Source organism: Rhipicephalus microplus, unplaced genomic scaffold, assembly GCF_043290135.1.
Source record: "Rhipicephalus microplus isolate Deutch F79 unplaced genomic scaffold, USDA_Rmic scaffold_17, whole genome shotgun sequence".
Lineage (NCBI taxonomy): Eukaryota > Metazoa > Arthropoda > Arachnida > Ixodida > Ixodidae > Rhipicephalus > Rhipicephalus microplus.
The window spans coordinates 11,772,157-11,794,228 of NW_027464590.1; the positions used below are offsets into that span (position 1 = coordinate 11,772,157).

At 41.0% G+C, this 22,072-nt stretch overlaps 2 long non-coding RNA genes across 2 annotated transcripts; both read left to right on the forward strand.

Moving 5' to 3' along the window:
- Positions 1-6,726: 6,726 nt before the first annotated feature.
- LOC142785049 (uncharacterized) lies at positions 6,727-12,585 on the forward strand. Its single transcript, XR_012888835.1, has 3 exons — positions 6,727-7,031; positions 7,556-7,634; positions 12,484-12,585. It is a non-coding gene; the product is annotated as an uncharacterized LOC142785049 (long non-coding RNA).
- A 28-nt stretch (positions 12,586-12,613) lies between these two features.
- On the forward strand, positions 12,614-21,636 carry LOC142785032 (uncharacterized). Its single transcript, XR_012888826.1, has 2 exons — positions 12,614-12,679; positions 20,345-21,636. It is a non-coding gene; the product is annotated as an uncharacterized LOC142785032 (long non-coding RNA).
- The last annotated feature ends 436 nt before the right edge of the window (positions 21,637-22,072 follow it).

The window sequence follows — 22,072 nt, forward strand, 5'->3', positions numbered from 1 at the left end:
CATAGGACTTGATACGGCTCAATGTCAACCTTGATAGTCAATGTAGTACATCAGTAAACTTATTAGACCAAATACCTAGTCATGCATAACATTTTTGTTTTTTTGTGTGTGTTGAAAGGGCTAAAATACTAAGTTTTTCAGCTCCATTAGTTGGCTGTACACAACCTCAAGAAATAACCAATTTTAACTAGTTCATATCATAAGATGCAAGTATGTGCAAAAGTATAACAGATAAGCATATCAGATAATTATCAAAGAACTTTATTTTATTTGATCACCTTAGTTGTACACGTGTTATATTTGCACAAATATTGCTGTTCAATTTATGAAAAAAAACAATATTTTAAATGTTGTATTTGTGCAATGAATAATCTTTCTATGAGAAATCTCCAACAGAAAATAGTGAGTGAGTAATTTCCTATTATATGAACATACACAAGAAGATAAAAGACAATTAATCCTTATATTCAGGAGAGATAGACCAAGCCTCGCACATGTGCTCTGTCATTGCACCAAGGCACAAAGCACAAGGGGCCATGCAGGACTACCAAGGAAGAGTGCGAATGAGCTCTACGAAGCTTGGACCTCGAGGAAAAAGTGCACACGACACAGTCGAGGGGCAAGGCGTCTCTGTTACGACATAGCAATTGCACTCTCTGGTCTAAACACGCACAATGAAAGATATCGATGAAGTCTTTAATCTGTACAAGTACAAAATAATTACATACAAACACATTAAAAAGGTTTTGCAATACTGGTAGTGTTGAAAAAAAACTAGATCCAGTATTCAGATCAATTTTCCATGCACTGCTCAAAACGGTCGATATGAGAATTAGGTTGGCTTCGCACAAGCTTGCTCACTTGTGAACGGTACTTGATTGTGTTTATTCCTCAGAATCACAATAAGAGCAAATAATTATCAAAATTTTGTTTGGTGTGCTTCCATCTAAGCCTTTGAAAACGGCTTCTTGTACGTCTGCATGAAAGTATCTTCACCACTGGCCAACTAAGTATTTCTAATGCTACTCCTGTCTCACAACAAAATTGATTCAAATATACAGTTTAACTTTCAACTCATTACTTTAAATAGTTGAATAAGTGTTTGGGTGGCACAAGCTTGCTTGCTCGTAAAATGTACTTGGCTGTGTTTATTGCTCAAAAGCTAAATAGGAGAAAATAGTTCTCAAGATTTTGTTTCCTGTGCTTTCATCTGAACCTTTGAAAACTTCTTGTTGTACGCATTCATATATCACAACATCCCAACTCAACAGCTAATGGTCACGATACTCATGTCTTGCAAACAAGAGTTGCTCAAGTTGTTGTTTTGAGCTTCCATGCATTACTTGAAAAGGTTGGCAAGAGTGTTTAGTGGCACAAGTTTTCCTCTTCGTGATACTTGGCTGGGCTATCACAGAGAAGGTGTACATTAGCAATTATTTCTCCACGATTTGTTTTGTGCGCTTTTGACGGAACCTTTCAAAACGGCTTGTTGTATGCTTGCATGTATAGCATCATCCCCATTGGTCAGCTATTTGTAACAGTACTCTTGTCTTGCAAATAAAGGGGGCTAAATTTTTCATTTTTAGTTTCCATGTATTGCTTAAAATGATTCATGAGAGTGTTTTTGTGGCACAAGAATGCTTGTCTGTGATACTTGGCTGTGTTTATCACTCAGAAGCTGGACAAGAGAAAATAATTCTCCACGCTTTCTTTTGTGCGCTTCCATCTGAACCTTTCAAAACGTCTTGTTATATGCTTGCATGTACAGCATCATGCCCATTGGACAGCTATTCGCAATGGTACTCATGTCTTGCAAACAAAAGGGGCTCAATTTTTCATTTTGAGTTTCCAGGTATTGCTTGAAATGGTTGATGAGAGTGTTGTTGCGGCACAAGAATTCTTGTCTGTGATACTTGACTGTGTTTATCACTCAGAAGGTGGACAAGAGGAAATAATTCTCCATGCTTTCTTTCGTTCGCTTCCCTCTGAACCTTTCAAAACGTCTTGTTATATGCTTGCATGTACACCATCATGCCCATTGGACAGCTATTTGCAATGGTACTCATGTCTTGCAAACAAAAGGGGCTCAATTTTTCATTTTGAGTTTCCAGGTATTGCTTGAAATGGTTGATGAGAGTGTTTTTGTGGCACAAGAATTCTTGGCTGTGATACTTGGCTATGTTTATCACTCAGAAGGAGGACAAGAGGAAATAATTCTCCACGCTTTCTTTTGTGCGCTTTCATCTGAACCTTTCAAAACGGCTTGTTGTATGCTTGCATGTACAGCATCACGCCGATTGTACAGCTATTAGCAATGGTACTCATGTCTTGTAAACAAAAGGGGCTCAATTTTTCCTTTTGAGTTTCCAGTTATTGCTTGAAATAGTTGATGAGAGTGTTTTTGTGGCACAACAATTCTTGTCTGTGATACTTGGCTTTGTTTATCACTCAGAAGGTGGACAAGAAGAAATAATTTTTCACTCTTTGTTTTGTGTGCTTCTATCTGAACCCTTCAAGACAGCTCGTTGTATGCATTCATGAACAGCATCATGCCGATTGGACAGCTATTTGCAACGGTACTCATGTCTTGCAAACAAAAGGGGCTCAATTTTTCATTTTGAGTTTCCACGTATTGCTTTAAATGGTTGATGAGAATGTTATTGTGGCACAAGAATTCTTGTCTGTGATACTTGGCAGTGTTTATCACTCAGAAGGTGGACAAGAGGAAATAATTCTCCACGCTTTGTTTAGTGCGCTTCTATCTGAAACATTCAAAACGGCTTGTTGTATGCTTGCATGTACAGCATCATGCCGATTGGACAGCTATTTGCAACGGTACTCATGTCTTGCAAACAAAATGGGCTCAATTTTTCATTTTGAGTTTCCACGTATTGCTTTAAATGGTTCATGAGAGTGTTTTTGTGGCACAAGAATGCTTTTCTGTGATACTTGGCTGTGTTTATCACTCACAAGGTGGACACGAGGAAATAATTCTCCACGCTTTCTTTTGTGCGCTTCTATCTGAACCTTTCAAAACGGCTTGTTGTATGCTTGCATGTACAGCATCATGCCGATTGGACAGCTATTTGCAACGGTACTCATGTCTTGCAAACAAAATGGGCTCAATTTTTCATTTTGAGTTTCCATGTATTGCTTTAAATGGTTCATGAGAGTGTTTTTGTGGCACAAGAATGCTTGTCTGTGATACTTGGCTGTGTTTGTCACTCACAAGGTGGACACGGGGAAATAATTCTCCATGCTTTGTTTTGTGCGCTTCTATCTGAACCTTTTAAAACGGCTTGTTGTATGCTTGCATGTGCAGCATCATGCCGATTGGACAGCTATTTGCAACGGTACTCATGTCTTGCAAACAAAATGGGCTCAATTTTTCATTTTGAGTTTCCACGTATTGCTTTAAATGGTTCATGAGAGTGTTTTTGTGGCACAAGAATGCTTGTCTGTGATACTTGGCTGTGTTTATCACTCACAAGGTGGACACGAGGAAATAATTCTCCACGCTTTGTTTCGTGCGCTTCTATCTGAACCTTTCAAAATGGCTTGTTGTATGCTTGCATGTACAGCATCATGCCGATTGGACAGCTATTTGCAACGGTACTCATGTCTTGCAAACAAAAGGGGCTCAATTTTTCATTTTGAGTTTCCACGTATTGCTTTAAATGGTTGATGAGAATGTTATTGTGGCACAAGTATTCTTGTCTGTGATACATGGCTGTGTTTATCACTGAGAAGGTGGACAAGAGGAAATAATTTTCCACACTTTGTTTTGTGTGCTTCTATCTGAACCCTTGAAAACAGCTTGTTGTACAGATTCATGTACCGCATCATTCCAACTGAACAGCTAATGGTCACGGTACTTACGTCTTGCAAACAAGAGTGACTCAAGTTGTTGTTTTGAGCTTCCACTCATTGCTTAAAATAGTTGACAAGAGTGTTTAGTGGCACAAACTTTTTTGTTCCTGATACGTGGCTGTGCTATCACAGAGAAGGTGCACAATAGCAAATAATGCTCCATGCTTTGCTTTGTGCACAAGATGCTCATGTGCTGTGACATGAGTATCGTTACAAATAGCTATCCATTGAGGATGATGCTGTACACGAAAGCGTGCAACAAGCCGTATTCAATGGTTCAGATGGAAGTGCACAAAACAAAGCATGGAGAATTATTTGCTATTGTGCGCCTTCTCTGAGATAGCCCAGCGAAGTATCAGGAAGAAGAAAGCTTGTGCCACCAAACACACTCATAAACCATTTAAAGCAATGCATGTAAGCTGAAAACAACAACTTGAGCCACTCTTGTTTGCAAGTCAAGAGTATTGTGACCATTAGCTGTTCAGTTCGAATGATGTGGTGCATGAATGTGCATTGTTTGAAATGTGTTATCTGAGTAATTGTGGGACACAAACTTGTGCATTTTCTGCTTGCCCATTTTGAGTTTTCTTTAAAGGCCTAGAAAACGTCATTTGAAGACATCTCTCTCATTTTATTGAGGGACGTAATCTTGCAGTGCCATGCAAGCATGGTTAAAAAAAACGTTGGTGTAGTGTAACTGCAGAGAGAATTCATTCTTCAAAGAATTGAAGTGTCTAGTGTTAGCCCTCTTTATTTACTTTAAGGAAGTCTTACACCTATATAAGAAAACCAAGAAATACTTTCTGTCAAGCTTGTATTTCCGTATTATGATGGCAATCGAGTCTTATAACTTGTGAATTCTTGTGCGTCGCTTCGACTTCAGCATGTTAATATTGATTAGCACTCAGGAGAAACACTGGATCCTACGCCAGCTAGGAGTCACATAGAGAAGCATACTGGTTGTTTCCTGTTTAACTTATTATTAACAAGATTGTCAGTATCTATTACTCATTTTGTTTTGCACACTTATGCATGGGCGTCAGTAAGGGGAAAAAAATGGGGTAGTTGTCCCCCGCAAGCCTCACTAGCACTTGCACCCACCCAAGCTATGGCAGTGCTTTCGCCCTACACCAGCCATTTGCACCCCTAAAGAGAGAATCCTGCCGATGACCATGCACTTATGGCACCGATCATACAGTTGTGTGTGAGAGCTGATCTCAATGCGTGTGCTCCTGGGTCATGTGGCTTCGCTGTCTGCGTTGGAGGCGTAACAGATAGATCGAAGACGAGAGAGTAAGCGCGGAGTCTGTAGATATCAAGAGCGACTGCAGCCTCGTTTTCTTCCTCAGTCACGCAGGCTGTCTCCCCACCCCTCGCTTTCGTTGCTTATGGGTGAAGTTTGTGCACATGCAGTGCGGCAGGCTTCGATTGTCGTAAAGTGGCTGTAGGCGTTCCACTTAGTTCGCAGCTCCTTGAACGCACATAGTGTTGTGCGTGAAGCTTGAGCACTGGCAGTTTTAGTGGCAACATGTAGCAAATTAATGTTATGTTTCTACAACTGCGGAGTGCATGTGGCTGCAGTTAGCTTTGCTTCAACAAGAAGCTGCGCGTAGAATTTGCGTCAAGTAATATCGTAATCTTCGTAGAATTTTCGGTTAGTAAAAATGAAGCGTAACTGGAAAAAGTGCACTAAAAATTGTTGTGGCTAATACGAGAGGGATCACTTTTTGCCACGGGGTAAAGCATGTGCTATGACAGGAATCACTGACTTGCAGCTCTAGAAACATAAAAATTGTGCCAGCCATGTAAAACTCTAGGTGTTTGGTTACCATAAATGTTGCTGAGGGATGTGCAGGCCAGTCTCGTGCGTTTAGCTGTCTCACGTTTTAATTGTTCTTCCTACTAGCAGCACTTTAAAGAAGCTCCACGTTATTCAAAACAGAGCTTTACGCATAATTTACAACTTAGCCAAAGATAATTCTTCTCCACAGCTCAGCTGTTTTTATACTATTACTTACGCTGAATTCTGGCATATGCATATACAAGATAAAGAATATATTAATGCTTACAGATACAGTAAGGTCAGCTGAATACTCATCTATGTAACACTTACGGCTCGTGAAAAAATTCTAAACACCACACATTAATTACGGGGCCCAGACGAGAATATCTCTACCATTACCCTGTGTATTGAACAAAAAATAGTCAACATCTCGCGTGTCTGCGCTTTATGCTTTCGTCGTTAATCTAGAATAACACGGATGAATTTTATCTTTGATGTGTTTTTTTTTCTGTTGGTCTCCTCGAAGCTGTGTGTACTGGTGGCGTTCTTTCGGCGATTATGTATGCTTATGTACGCCAGTTAACGCATGCCGTCACGGCATGCTGCTGAACAATAATCCGCTGGGAAGCTTAGTGAAGTTCAAAAAAGCTTTTTTTTTTTCACATGCTCTCCGCTGTAGGTAGGTCCAGTTTGTTACTGCGTCGATGAGAATCAACGGGATCATTGCAGAATGCTTAACTGCCATTTGCAATTTTGCGCGACTGGATGTTTACGAGCCATAAGTCAACACCAGCTGACAGCCGCACTACGGAAGCCAAAATACAAATTTTTGGTTGCATGAAAAAAAAAACTAATGAGACCAATCAAACTTACTGCACGCTTTTTTATGCGCGCGAAAAAACGTGAATTTATGGATTTGAAATTGTGTCAACGAGTTTTTTCTTTCTCGCCTCAAGTTTTTTTTTCATTGTAACTTCAGGAGAGTCGGTTAACCACAAGCGGCCAAGACAAGCCCATTTTGGAGTCATTCGTCGTCAATATGGCGCTTGCAAGTTGTGCGATGGGGTTTGTTGCTTGTCTTGTGCTACCGGGTTTAAACGTTTCCTGTGTGCAGCCTCTATGCCTCATTGAACTGTGCGGCAGGTGTGAAACAGATGTGGTTCAGTAAAACCGTGAAGAGTCATTTGAAATGCGGGGTGCACCAAAAGTCACGTTCGTCGTTTGCGAAGACGGTTACCGCGCCGTTGTGGACAACCTCGAGAAATGCTTCATTCCGCTGAGCGTTGCCGATATGGCAAAAAAGGCCTTTATCGACAAAGTGAGCCGGGTAAGGACATCAAGAAGAGCTGCTATTACAGGGATGTCCACCTTCTTTGAGGTGAGTGTCGTTTTATTTTCCATGACGTTTTCGCTGGCGTGCGTTTAGGCGAACAAAGGAAGGCACAACGAAAACATGTTTGAGTGCGTGTGTGTTTTATTTTTTATGTGGCACATTTTATCCGTGTGTGTTGTGTATGTTGGAATGCTGCACCTGATACCGCACACTCGTGTCCCATGGGATCTTTCGATCGCAATCATGACTGATCTGGATTAAAATGTATTATGTGCGGCTGCACAGTGACATAAGTTGTAACTGGCACTGTTGATCGCGATCAAAAACCACATTCGGGTCGGCCCTGATGGCGCTGGAAACGTCCAGTGTGACACCGGTAGAGTTATTAATATATGAACAAGTCGACGTCGCTATTCCTGATGGCCAACCTGCACTACATTGCATTTATTTATTGTTCGCATGTAATAGTCACACATTCTACGTTTTCATTTCTGTGTGGTTATTTATAGTAGCCTGCTCTCCAACTTTATGTGTTCTCTGATTAAAGTATTTTTACTCACCTCGTGCAGATGGAGAAAAAAACGACTCGCCGTGCAACACAATCGTTTCTACCAGAGTGACTGTGAAAAGAACGTCAGAACTTGGAAGGTAAATGTGGTTTAATAGTAAAACTGATTTTAACAACATATACAAAATGCTAACTTCCAATGTCCTGGTTGCTTTCAGAAGCCGCACGTCTATACAATAGTCGCTCATTCAAGTACATTTGTGCTAATTGGCTAGGCAAGGGCCACTCATTCTATGTTGGATTTTTTTTTCAAGTTCTGTTCGGTCGTGAAGTAGTAACCAGAGCGAAAATGAAGACTGCTTCATTTGAAACGTTTAGGTACATATACCAGCTACATCTGTACATACTTGCCATTTTGATTCAGACATTTGTCAGTGTGTAGCACCAACTCATTAATTTGTTTATTCACAATACTGCAGCCTAGCATAGCCCAAGCTGCAGTGGAATTACAAGAAAGGAGAATGGTACAGAAAAAATTAATAACAATACTGGCACCACACGTAAATAGGTCAGTTTTGCCAGGATGATTCTTACAAAGAAAAAGAACAGCACTAATACTTAGCAACTACACTTTTGACTTAGTAATGTAAGATTCTCAGTGATTTAGTATTCAGCCCAACAAATGTTGATCAAGGGCTTCATCAGAACTGTCTGCCTTGCAACTTCCTTTACTCTCCGCCTAGAAGTTCAGTAAGCGAGTCTGCATCAAGCAGCAGAGCGAAGAACAGGACTGGGTGGAAGCACAGGCCTCCTAGCCAGCATTTCATGTTAGCAAAAATATGGCAATCAGAGATAGCTAAGTTAGGTCTGTAGGGCGTTGGGCGACTGAACTTCCCGCTGCTTCCTCTGTGGCCCCATGTTGTCATGAAAAAAAAAAAGACAGTGTCACTTATGACATCTCTCTTTGCTTATTCCTAATTGCACTCTGTAGACATTTGAGAGTTAGACCTACAATACTGCAGTGAGGGTCATGCCATGTCCCATGAATTAGTGAGGCATAAACTTGCAAAGGCTCATGGGATGCATGCAGTCTGCACCAGCTACCATTTCAATGGCTCTCCGTGTGCTGCATCCCTCCTTGAGTATTGGCGTTTATCCGTGTCACTCGCTTTCTTCATGGTAACCCAATGCATATGCTGCAAATTTCTAGCACACAATAGCACGGCTGCACCTACGACTGACCACAAAAGAGAAGCATGTGCTGTGATTGCCAAATAATATTTTCATTTGAAGTGGCAAACAACTGACTGTATGTGCTATCACAATTATGTGTTTTCTTTTAAGTGGCGTGGCCTTGGTTGTCACGTCTTTGAACTAATTTTACACATGCTATTAATGCACATCACCGACTAATGTGCTTATTTTTACGTGTTTGCTTCAGTGAGGGCGCTCAGCTGTTTTTGCATTTGCAATTGAAACACTGTCGCTGTCTCAGATTGTTGGATATATAGTATCTTGTATCAACGTTCATCATGTGCAGTGAGTATCATATGTTACTAAAACTACGTGTTCAGCGGTGACGGCCTGGTAAAATGTTCAAATGTGCATGAATGGCAGCGACTTTTATTTAGTAAAGTTGAGCTTCTTAGGCGTTTCGGCATTACATCGTTTTAGTGAACAAGCTGGTCTAGGCAATGCTCACCTCATAGTCAGGCACCGTGTTTGTTAAGGCTTGTTACCTGTCCTGCTCGCATGTGCACCAGATCAGGTATGAATAAATTGACTACTACGGAATGAATCCTTTGAGGAACAGTTGAAATCACTAGCAACACATTGTATACCTGTTCTATAAATAGGATAGTGGAGCGCCCTTTCTTGTCTACATAGCATTACTGACACATCATTTTTTCCAACTGGTGCGAAGTCGTCGCCTTCTTAACCACTACTAATTGTGTATACATCACTGCAATTGGTGCCGTGGATTCCACGGTGTCACCCCTGGCATGATATCGTGTGGCTGTTGGCTGCTCTGTCTTGCTATTTTCTGTATCATGCTCAGAGCTGGCTGCACGTTGCATAGCGGCCGTGCATTTTAAAGCAAATGCCGTATGCTTGTCGTAGCTGTGTAGATAGTGATTGTGGTTGTGATGATGAAAACTACACATCCAAATGACTTTTGTACTTCAGTCTTGGCGCCTTAGATTCTCTTTCGACGTGCCAATATGTTGATGGCACGTAGTCAACCTGCTATGGATCTTTTCTTGGAGCGCCTGTACATAAATACCGAATGTGTCAAACGAAACCATCCATGCAGGATTGTCGATAAATATTACTCACCTTACGCTAGGCATCCAAAGGGTATACCACTCTCCATATCTCTCCACAAAATCCACTTCAATTTTATGTCTTTGTTCCAAGGAAATCTGAACATTTTTTCCCATTCGGCACTATTTTCGACATCTGCACAGCCGACTATGATGGTGCAAATTACTAGATTGCAACACAATTGAAAGAAAAGCCCTGTCTACGTCTCCAAAAGCGCGGCCAGCGAAACAGCGTGCCACGGATATCTTTAACTAGGAGCCGATGCAGATGGCAAATCTCATGAGCCTTTGTGGGTTTATGCCTCACCTATTTTATCAAGGAAACACCACCATTTATTTCCCCAAACACAGCAGCCATGCACTTCTTCTTGAAGAAGGTTCACTTGAATTTTTTTGCGCTCATCGAATGCTTTCACTGTTTGTATTGCACCTTCAGTTCTGGAGTAGATCATGGTAGTGCCAGAGAAATGTCAAAATGGCACCCGTTTATCATTTTGTTTTCATGACCAGTCAGCATTTTAGGAACTGACTGCACGCAGTTTGCAGCACTAGAGTCTCACTCTGTGTCCAACCATGGTATACCATGTGTGCTGTATTGAGTTGACTGCAATATTTTGGGAAATGAATTACTCAGCCCAAAAATTCTGACCCAATGATTTTCCCGAATTATCTGATCCGTTCAGTCAACAAAATCATTGTTTTACACTTGCTTCATTCCCAGTCAGTCTGCATTGTAAATATTGTGCATCATGCTTCTAATTTCCTACAGTATTGTAGTGCCTTGCTGTTATGTATTGAAAGTGGTGCTGTACACATTTCTCAATATTCGATGAATTTCAGCTGCACTGCACTGCTCAGAACCCTGAAATTGAATTCTAGCACACACTTCACACTTATCCGAGGCATGCTTACATGGGTGCTTTGCGTAAAAAACTGAAAGCTGGGACCTCATAAGATAGACGGGCACACTAAAGAAATCGTACAACACATATGTGTTGCATCATGAAATTTTAATTGCTTTTTATTCGGGGGCCATTTTGACTTTGAAAAATATAGGCATTGTATTTTATGAGCTGAAATGTACCTCTGGAGTGTCAACATGCCAAAGCAAGCTTCTCAAGTTATACTCATGCTGACTGTATGTTTGTTACGTTCATGAAGCAGTTAATTTTGTAATGATTTGCATAAATTCATGTGGCTAAATCACTGCATAAACATCAGTCTGCAAATATGATGTGCAACTATTGCATAGTTATAAATTAAGGAGCACATACAGCTGTGGCGGTCAGCAACACAGCAGACAGTATAATATTCAGGTGACTATTCACGGCTACCTATGAAGTAATATATGACTTAGTAAAGTAGTTACTGCCACTCTAGTTTTTAGGTACGTGTTACTGGAAAGTACAGACTTCGTAGTATGTTGTGTTTATCGAAAAATTCTCAGCAAGTGCTCCTGGAGAGTGAATGATAATTCGACAAGGTTTGAAGAGTAGGCCCTTGCTCAGTCATCGGTCAATATTTAACATGGAAGTGGAAGAATCACTGAGAATAAAAAATGCACATCTGTGCATCTACCTAAGCACTTTCTTGAATGCCCATGCATACACGGTTTTATTTCGCATTCACTCGGGAAATGAAAACAGTGAAGATGGTGGTAGAGGAGAAGAGGCTACTTATTTAGCACCTCTATTTAGCAAGAAAGTAGGGAGGTGCTTGCTCTGTTAGGAGTGCTTACTGTGAATTTTTTGGCATTTAGAGCATCTCTACTGAGTGGTAATATTTTGGGTTTATATATACACTCCCAAGACCACCCCACCCCTCCAAAAAAAAAAGTCGCAGAAGGCAGTAATTCAAGAAAGAAAAAGAGCCCTGTAAGATGGCTCTGGCAATTAGAAGCTTGTTTGATTGAGCCTCCTCCAGAAAATTTTTACAATGGAACGAGTGGATTGAGCAACAAATAGAGGCTTTGGAGGAAAGGAATGGCAGACTTCAGAACCCCTCTCAGCCATAGGTCGGCAAACTCCCTCACAAGCCGAGTGACTCAAACTTGGATTGGGCCATAAATGAGAATCTGAATGAGCCATATGTGCAAATACATTTTGTGATTGAGTGAGCTTCACATTTTTTTTTTTGGTCGGCCTGTGCTTTCAACACACCTTCGACAATTTAAAGATAGAATTTTTGGTGAGCCTGTAGTTCGCGCTCTCTTTTTTTTTCATTCATCTATAGTTAACACTGGCCCATCTGCCCTATGTAGGTATGGCCGAAGCTAAAAGGAACATTTTACTTTACGCCTGTATGGTAATCAACAAAACTTTTGGTGTGTTTACGAAACAAATGTGAGTCCAGCTTCTTGTCCCCTCTCATTGTTTTTCAGCATGACATTATATCTCGCCTAGTACCTAGTCTATTGGTGGCCATAATGCATTGATGTTGTGTCTATTTATCACTTTCTTTAGCCCCTGAGCTATGTTGTGAATGTAAGGACTACCCGCGACACACCCGTTACATGCTACGCTTCTCGCTTATTATGTTCACAGAAGTCCATCACAAATCTCTACCAACAAGCTCAGCTGTCCATCACTCTAAGTTGCAAATTTCTATAATGTAGTGAACATTCTTTTTCATGATTTCTTAATACCTATTATCTGTCACCCTTTAGGTTTCAGTCATATCCTCCAGGTCAGGCTCCTTCGGCACAAACACTGCAGCTGCTGTTACCACCACCACGGCCTATATTTCACTTCAGCCATTGCAGCATCACAACCAGTATTACACTTTCTGAGCCGCTGCCACAGTCCTTCCCAATGATGCCTCACCTTGACAGGGCTTCATATGCTTCCAAAGGAAGCTATCAGGCAAGTGTGTACTGTTAAGAAATTTAGCTTTCAGTAGCATTGATGTTTTCAATGGGCAGATTAATTGACAAGTCTGCCAACTTCATGCTTCTTGAACAGGGTTGAACCTACGTGTGTCTGTCAGTGTAGGGAACCAAGTTTATCTGAATTTCAAAGTAGCTTATTCCTATTTTATTTTGACATACTGCAGGCCTCTTCTCAGGCCCATGCAGGAATGGGTTGAACTTGAATACACAAAAATGTGAGGAAAATAAATAGACCTTATGTACAAAGCAAGTAAGAGCAATAAATATGCACATTGTACAGTAAGCAAGGTGTTCATATAAGTTCTGAATTCTGTTCATAAATTTGACAGAAGAGGAGTTCACAATATCAGTGGGCAGCATATTCTATTGCGAAATGGTGTGCAGAACTGAATAATATTTGTAAGGGTTATGTTAATAATTCTGTGTATGAAGAAAGCAGGGCAAGCAAAAATTAGAATAAAGTACTTTTTATTGTTTGCTTGATATGAAAGCAGATTCTTTTTCCACGTTTTTCATGTACCGTGCAATCCTGAGCAAGTGCTCCCACTATGGTGAAGGTGATGAGAATCGGAGGGGGGGGTGGGGTTCTTGCTCGGTCTTGCATCAAAAATCAAGATTGTGGTGAAAAAGTCGCAAGTGCTTCCAACGAAACTGATACACTTTAATAAATATGCATGAATTCACTATGATTCTGCAACCTCGTTGCGCTTCTAAATAAAGAAAGTAAAGGAAACTGCAGAAATGGCAGGAAGGCGGGGGGGGGGGGGAGTGCTTGCTCAGTTGTTCATGCATGTTTTGAATATCTTGAAAGAGAGAGGATGGAACTAGCTTGGTTGGGGGCGCTTGCTTGAGATATTACAGTATTGTCCTCATCCTGCGTATCTTTTTTTAATCAACTGAAACAAGCGACCTGAAAGTAAATGGCCCTTTTGTAGCTTATTGTAGCTTTTGTAGCATTTGTAGCTTATTTTCTTTGTAAATTGACGAAAAGCATGAAGTTTAGCATTCTTTAGCGAAAAAAAAAAGCTGTCCAACTAGTAATGTTTACGCATTTACCGAACTCAGACACAGTGAAATAGATAAGGTGGCACACTAATAAAATAGGTCAGCACAGAAAAAACTGCAATTTTCATTGCATAAGTAGAGCTCCATCTTCTCGAAATGTCATTTTTCGTTATGTCAGTATGATAATTTTGAAATGGCAAAAGATGTCATGCTGATTGTTTGTGCACATACTCAAGCAACACATGGTGGTGTACTGAACTGAACTTGATCTTTTAGAATAACTTTCATTTGATCTAAAAGAAAGTGTGCAAAATGTCCAAAATCATGTACAGGAGCAAAAAATGCAATTTTTTAAATAAAATAAACCATTCTTTGGTTCGGTCAATAGAACACAAGGCTCTGATCAAATTAGTATAAACTTCTGGTTGCTATCATTATTACATGCTTAAAAATGATTACAATAGGGTAAAAAATACGTGGAAGTCTGGGACTTGCCGGTCTTCTGTAATCGACACAGTGCTCTGAAATAAGGCAGTGTTTACATACACCTGCAGAGCTGTCTTATTCAGTAATGGAAAAGTAGATACATGGTGCAGAAAAGTTATTGTTGCTACCCCTTAATTGGAGGCAGTAACCGGGTAGACTCCAATGGCTGACTTAACAGCCCCCAAAATGCACTGCTAAAGCTTGAACAGTTTAACATCAGGTCCTTTTAGCAGGGGTGCAACAGCTGCGCCAATCGCGCCAATTTGATACAATTCCCGATTGTTGCACCGAGCTGCGCCAAACCCGTGAAATTGTTAAAATTGCACCACGCTGCGCCAAAATGCCCAGCCAGCCTCAATTTTTTTTTCAGGTGTACTAATTGCGGTGAGCAGTGCAGGCCATGTCGGCCACCTGCAGCTTTGCGCCATCAGTCAAAGCGCGCAGACCCGAAGTAAAGTGCCTAGAATATACCTAAAATAATCTAGCCACCCACCCTATGCTCGTGAGACGTGATCGACCAGATAAAGTAACAACACTGCATGCCTATCGGTCCGCTGACCACAACAGATACGTATCGGCGGGACGGCAGAACTTTAAAACAAAGATGTGTTGGTGTAGCCACCAACCCTTCGCGGAAAATGTAAGTTCTCTTGCCAGAAACGCGGCTATGGCTTATTAAGGCTCGAACAAGCTCGACGTGCTGCAAATGCCGGCGTTGATTACCTTAGCAGTGGCACATAACAAATTTTGGCTGGAAGCTGAGTCCTTGCCACGGTCTTGGCGATAGATATCTAGTACCGTCGCCGGGCAACAGGCGTACGCCGTTGTTACTTTATCTGGTCAAACTCGTCTTGCAAGGTAGCCGAAGCGGCACATAGCCCCATGCTGAAAAGGGTGGGTTGGAAGGGGGTGGTGAGTGGTTAGCAAACTTGTTGTCTTTGGTTCTAAAGCTGCTTGAGTCACCTTTGCCGCGCTAGACCGGTGCCCGCGAAAAAGCGTGTTGAGATTTACAAGGGGCTGTTCGCGATACTGGGACACCTCACATTTTGCTCAGTTACTCATGCGTTTGTACACCGTTAAATTCTGAGTACCAGTATAGTTACCGACGTGTAAATAAGCTACTGGCAATCATTTGAAGCAGTGTGTGACATTTATGCTTCTCTACAGAAATAAACTAAATTGTGCGCCAATTTTTTTTTACCACCTCTAGTTCTCGTTTTTACTAATCTTCCAAATTTCAAGCTCACAATATCGGCAGATTGATATTGAAATTCTCAGAGTTTGTCAATTGATTTAACAGGTGCAGTAAATGCTAATATGGACTTTATCATGGGTTCCTTAGAGAGGTGGTTCAAAATACTACCTTCATTGAAGTAGTAGTAAATACTATGCTCACACTACATAATTTAGGTTATGTTGAGTTGTTTATACATGTTTTTCTCTAAATGTAAGCCGCCTTTTTTATAGTGCTCCAAATTCGCTATGTCATGATAAAAATGCATGTTCTTTTTTTCCATAACCATCTCCGAACTTGGAATTTAGTGCTCCAAAAGTAACATTTTGCTGCTCCAAAAATTGCTCTAAATGGTATTTTGGCTGTTGCACCCCTGTTTAAGCATGCCAGCAAATGCCGGTTGGGGTCCAAAGATAAAGTCTGAGCTCAGAGTATTGTTACAAGCATGAAGCAATGAAGGAAATAGGAGCAAATGGGAATGCTATAGAAAGATTACCACTTAACTCTTCAGATTCAATTTCACAAAACGAAACACTGGTTAAAGTCAATGTCAGTGCTTCTGAGAGTGAGTGGGTTTTTGTGCTGTCGGTAGTCTCAACGAATAGAAAGTGCTGAAAGCACACCACGTAAACAAGCCGTGTAGTAATATTTATCCAAATAGCACGCACCAGCACTCGTAACTGCGCCCTTATGTTCAATGGTAGCAGCTGTTGAAAGTGTCCATATAATTGCCATTGCAATATTTTATTCTAAATGAATGGCTAGTTAAATCACTGGACAACTCAAATGGGTTTAACAATTATTGTGAAACAATCAAGTATTGCTCATCACAAGCATGAAACTCAGGCACTCCAGATTATTCAATGCTTCAAGCAATGATTCCGTCACCAGCCCGACTAGTCCCTCCATGTAGACTGCAGTATTGACCAGGGGCTCCCCTGCTGCAGTCGGTGAATACTTGTTACTCCTCAGTGTCACTGTATGAGACTCTCTTTCAAAACACCTCTTCAATGACTGCACAGCATCATCTATAAAATCTTCATCATAGACTGACTGACTGATGCCCTAATAAGGTGCTATTAGAAGCTGTTTGGTATGCGAAACATCACACTGCATTGTTTCAAATTTTTTCTGGCCAGTGTTTTTCTCGGCAGTGATGTAAGATGACCGATGGTACTACTTAATAATGTAACACTTCTCTGGACAACCGAAGAACTCTTCTATATCATAACACATTGCCTTACCAACTGAACCACTTCTGCATTTACCCTGTCTCTGCGTGCTTATATTGAGCAGCACCCTGCATAGGTTAAAAAGAAATCTGCGAATCATTCACACTCACTCATAAAATATATTTTTTCCTTAAGCCTTACTAGTAGACTCATACTCGCATTGACTCAGACTCGCGGCTCAATGGAAGTCTGACAAGTCTGGTGAGTCGACTTCCGAGCCCGTTAAAATATGATGATCTTTTCCACACATGGTTTCAATGCTTCTTAATAGCAATATGTTGTATAATTGGTGCTCCAGTTGATGATCTTTTCCACACATGGTTTCAATGCTCCTTAACAGTAATGTGTTGCATAATTGGTGCTGCAGTTACAACCTTTTAATCTCAGACCTTTATATAGTGACTGCGACCCAGTAAGGTAATCTCTATTCAAAGAGATGGCACCTCAGATAATTTATGAGAATGTCCCGGGAAGAAATTCACAGGAGGGCATGTCAAAGAACCTCGACTCCCCCCCCCCCCCCTACTTGTAGTTCTGGCCTCTCAGCTATAAATATTGAGTCGGTGCACAAATGCTTGTGCATTGAGATATGTGTGAGCTGTGAAAATTGAGAGCTAAAGGCGCAAATCCATGTGGAGGGAGGCCGCTACACTGCCACGAGACACTGCAAGGTGCCAGCTGGAGCACCTATTATGCAATATATTGCTTTTATGGAGCACTGAAACTATAGGTGAAAAAGATAATCATATTTTAATGGACTCGTAAGTTGACTCACCAGACTTCGTCATTAGTCACTAACAACACAAAAACCCTTCACTCTTGGGAGCACTCACATTTGCTTTAACCAGCGTTTTGTTTTGTAGAGTTAAGTGAGATTGAATCCAAAAGAGGTAACTGCTAATATCGATTCTCAATTGCTATAATTCTTGAACAAGGGTGCCAATAGTTGCCATTTGCACCCTGGTTCGAGGAATATTGACATGACTCATCCATGCATAGCAAAATAAAGGCAAAGGCTTGAAATGAATAAGTTTCTTGCATGCTTTTCTCATAGCACTGTAGCGGCTTCCACATGACATTGTGTCCTGAGTTCTCATTTTTTGGGGGGGGCTTTTGCACCAGCATTTGGTGTGAAGCATGCTGGCTATTGCGCGGTGCCTTCTTTCAGAGGAGGGTGCAGGAGCATGCATGCTTCAGAGAAACAGCTATTGATAGCTCGTGTAGCTGCAAAGGGCTCATTAGGGGCTGTGCTTGGGCGCTTCTTTTTTAATGCTGTTTAAGTGCTCATTTGTGTCAGCTGTGGTTGCATGCTTGTGTGGAATCACCTTATTTTATAGCTGACTTAAGTATAAATTTTTTTTGCTTTTCGAGGGGCAGCACCCAGTGATGGGACTGCCGCTTACAGTTCTGGCCCTCATAAACAACAAAGTAGGCAGCTGTGCTTTTTTTTTTGAAAATTTTTGTTTTGTTTGCTGTTGATGCATTAATACTAATCTCTACCAGTTCCACGACATTCCTTATGCATGCCATTTACACTCCTGCTGCTTGCACTTATCTTTTTTATATCCATGTACTGTATTTGCTCACATAATAATTGAATTTTCTTCATTTTTGAATAGTTTACTGATTTAAAGGTGTGGTTTGTACAGTGGGTAAAGTTTTGGAACAGGTCGACTAAATTTAAAACTGGAAGCTGGAATTGTGATGACTACGTTGTGCCATAACAAAACCATATCAGGTTGAAGAGTTCCTACCTTCATGTTACAGGCACATGTTCGCATTGCCTTGTAATGAAGAAGCCCTGAAAAGCCTTTCCAAGTAATCATCAAATGTCTTCATTAGAGAAACTTATTCATCCCAAATCGACTGTTGGAAAAAATTTTGCAATCTGCGAAGTACTAGCGGAGCTACAGGAATTCGTCACATGCTTTACGTACTTTCTTTTACCTTTCGTTCGAGTGAGCTCACTCAAAGCCACGCGGGAGGGGATGACTGGGGGACAAGAAGCTATGCCTTTTTATCAACGTGCGTTCTAAACTTGAGCTCTTTTATTTTTATTCCCCCCCCCCTTTTTTTTCTTCAAACATGGGGCTTCTTTTCAGTGTAATCACGAACAGGTGCAGGGGCATGTGGCAGCCTCCGGTTTCGGTTGTACACATTGCACTTGAAGCGCAGTCAGTTGAATTCGGAGCCTTATTTGTTCAGGAGAAACAGCGTTTTTCAGGTGACTGATAATAAATTATGAATAACAAGCTGCGTGTTGCCCTATTATGTCTGTCTCACATGCTCTCAGGTGCCTCGACTACCCTCGGCAGCATTTTCTGACCATGCCCGAAAAGGGTTCCTGGGCGACTTAAATTGCTTCATGGAGAGTGTTGTGTATACTATACTGAATTTGTGAAAGAAATGCCCATTTTAGTATGCCTAATTCCTGTATATCTGCCATCTGCTACACTTTATAAGAACAATTTGAAAACGATTTAAGTGATGACAGTAGATGACCGGGGCCCTTAAATTGCTGGACATTAAATGTTACCGTCAAGGCATTTGAAAAACAGGAGGAAAAGCTCTCTCTGGTGCAAGTGTGCCCTTAATTGGCTATGCTTTATATGGTTTTGCCTGCTTCAACATCTTCAAAGTGCTTGAAGAACAAGGAGAATAATTCTCTGTGGCACAAGTGTCCGATAAAATGCTCAACTATTTCTGATTTTCCCACTTCTCTTGAACTTTATTGTTATAGTATGTGTGCCAAAGTGAATTCTAATATTGAAGTGTGTGTGCAAATTGAATATTTTTCTGAAATTTCTTGTATACTTCTAGAATTTTTTTCAAATACTTCATGTGAAATTCTAGAAAAAAGTTGGAGAGGCTTCCAATGTTTATTCTTATGAGATGAAAGTCTTCCTTTTGGCAAAATTGATAAGTGTTGGTAAGGTGGCATTTCGTAGTTGCCTTATAAAGAATAAGGCACTGCACAATTGAATTTATGTATGCACGAATGTGTTTATATGCACGATTTCATGCAGCCGAAGAATTGATCAAATTTCAGGTCAACAACCACTATAAATAAGCCCTTGCCTCTGCCACACCTATCATCTCCTTGTTAGGATCAACCTTTTCTAGAGTCAGTACATTTGTGACCGTAGCAGAGCCAGAAAGGCAGCTTTCACGCAATATGAGTGTGATGAGGTGAAACATATTAAAAATTTGGAGGGTCCCTATCAGTCAGACATTGACTTTGTTTTGTCTCTGGTAAGTTATAATAGTTCAAATAGCAAAATTTGCAGTACAAATTGAATCGAATAGCAAACATTATTCAAAAGATATTCAAAAATATGAATATTTGTGTACCCCTACTTATTGTTTACTTCACATTTTTCACCCCATTTTTCGTTCTCAGTAGAAAAGACATGTGCCCTTCTAAATGCTGTGCTAAGACCACAGATCACAACTCATGCACGTGCCTAGAGCTCCACGCATATTCTTCTGTGAGACCTTCTATTTACCTGTTTGAATTCAAAATTGTGGAACCTCTTGGATCAGTTTTCACTATTGAAACTTTGTTCTTTGAAGTAGTTGTGCTAGTAAGTTTTAAGTTTTAAAGCAATAATTTGAGAGTGAGTGTAACGATGTTAACTCCCACACCAGAAAAAACGATCACAGAGACATTTTTCTCCTGCAGGTTCATTTGAGAGGCAGAAGAAGGAGCAGTGGGCGAGGCTGCGGTCGTGATGCAAGGAGGCCACAAAGCTCCTGTGGAGTGTCCTTCAGCTTCAGAACAAGAGCCTCATAGTAGCCCCGTGTTGGAGTATTTGTGCATCAAGAGGACAAACAGGTGCCCCTGAACGGGGCCCTGACAGTGAGAAATTCGGATGTTGTGGCTAGTGAATATTGCTTAAAGAGGTACTGACGCAAATTTTTGTCTTGCAATATTAACATTGTTGACAGCCTATTAGTCACAATGTGGCGGATTGCTTGCTGCAGCATGGGACAGATGGACAATTGCTGTCTGTTTATTACAGACTAGTTTTATCTTGGCACAGCTCTGAGAACACGAGCCACGGAATGCAACAAATATATGCCAGCTAGTGTGCTAAATGGTACACATAAACGGGGCTTCCAGGTGTAAGCACTTGCACAGCAGGTCTATCAATAGTGAAAGTGGGTGGTGACAACCGACACAGTAATCAAGCCGCTGGGGCAAACAGCTCCCGCTCGGCGCTTCTGGCTTAAGAGATGGTCCACTATGGCGTATTGTTCTTCTTCCTCCTTACACACAGAACACTGACGCACTTCCGTGCTGCCTGCGTTATGTGCTCACATTCTTTTGCTGCTGCATATGCAGCACAATGTCGTTGTCGTCAAGTTGATCGTTCTCGTTTGGGTGCAAAGATTTTCTTGGGGCATCCTCACGTTCCACATGTTTACATTAGGCATGGACACAGCAGTCACTGAATAGTAGCCTGCTAGCACAAGTGTGGCCAAAAGGCAACAACGACTATGATGTCAATAATGTAGCTGTGCCAACTCTGAGCTCGGCAACAATGGTGGCACCTGGAAGTTGGGACTCAGCTTCAGGTCACTTTCAGTGATTCAATGATGCGAGATGCGGCATATAGCACTGGTTCAGGCACGCAAACTTTAATATTCATATAATTGGCCATCTGAGCTATAATTGTTCATCCAATTTGTAGATATACGCATGTTCAAGGGAATCGATGTCGTAGGCTATATTAGCCACAAAATTTTGTGTCAGTACTCTTTATGGTATTTTGCTTTATGTTTTAACTTACAGTTAAACAAATAACTAAAGTATTTAGTAAGTGCTACATGTGTTTGCCCAGTACTAAGCAAATGGTTTTGCAAAATTTGTGAATCGGCCAGCAGATATGCATGCACCTAGCAGGCTGAGAAAGATAAACACACTTCCTTGCAAAATGTTTGATCATATAAATAAATTCGAGGATGCAAAAATATTTGTCTTGTTTTTCTCAAATGTCCCGACACTACACTACATACAACACTTCCACCCCTTTAATCAACTGCACTTTCGAAGCACCATTAAATTGCCCATTGTGGCATATTCATATTTTTTACACTTTATAAACTGGCATAGCCTTATTACCATGCTTAGGCAAACATTACTTATGACCCTTACTACTTGCCCAAAGTAACCGGGGTTGTTCTGCGGAAGGACTTGTTTTTGGGCTAGTTTATGCTTGCTTAAAATTATATAGTGTGTGGTTTTGTGTGACTGTTCTCTCTTTTTTGCACTATATTATGATTTTCAGCAGGACCGGAGAATTCCTCGGACCCCTATCACCTATATTACCCACAAACCCCTTAACTCCTGTATGGCCCATATACCCCTGTATGCCCCATAAGCCCTGTATCCCCCATATGGCCCGTA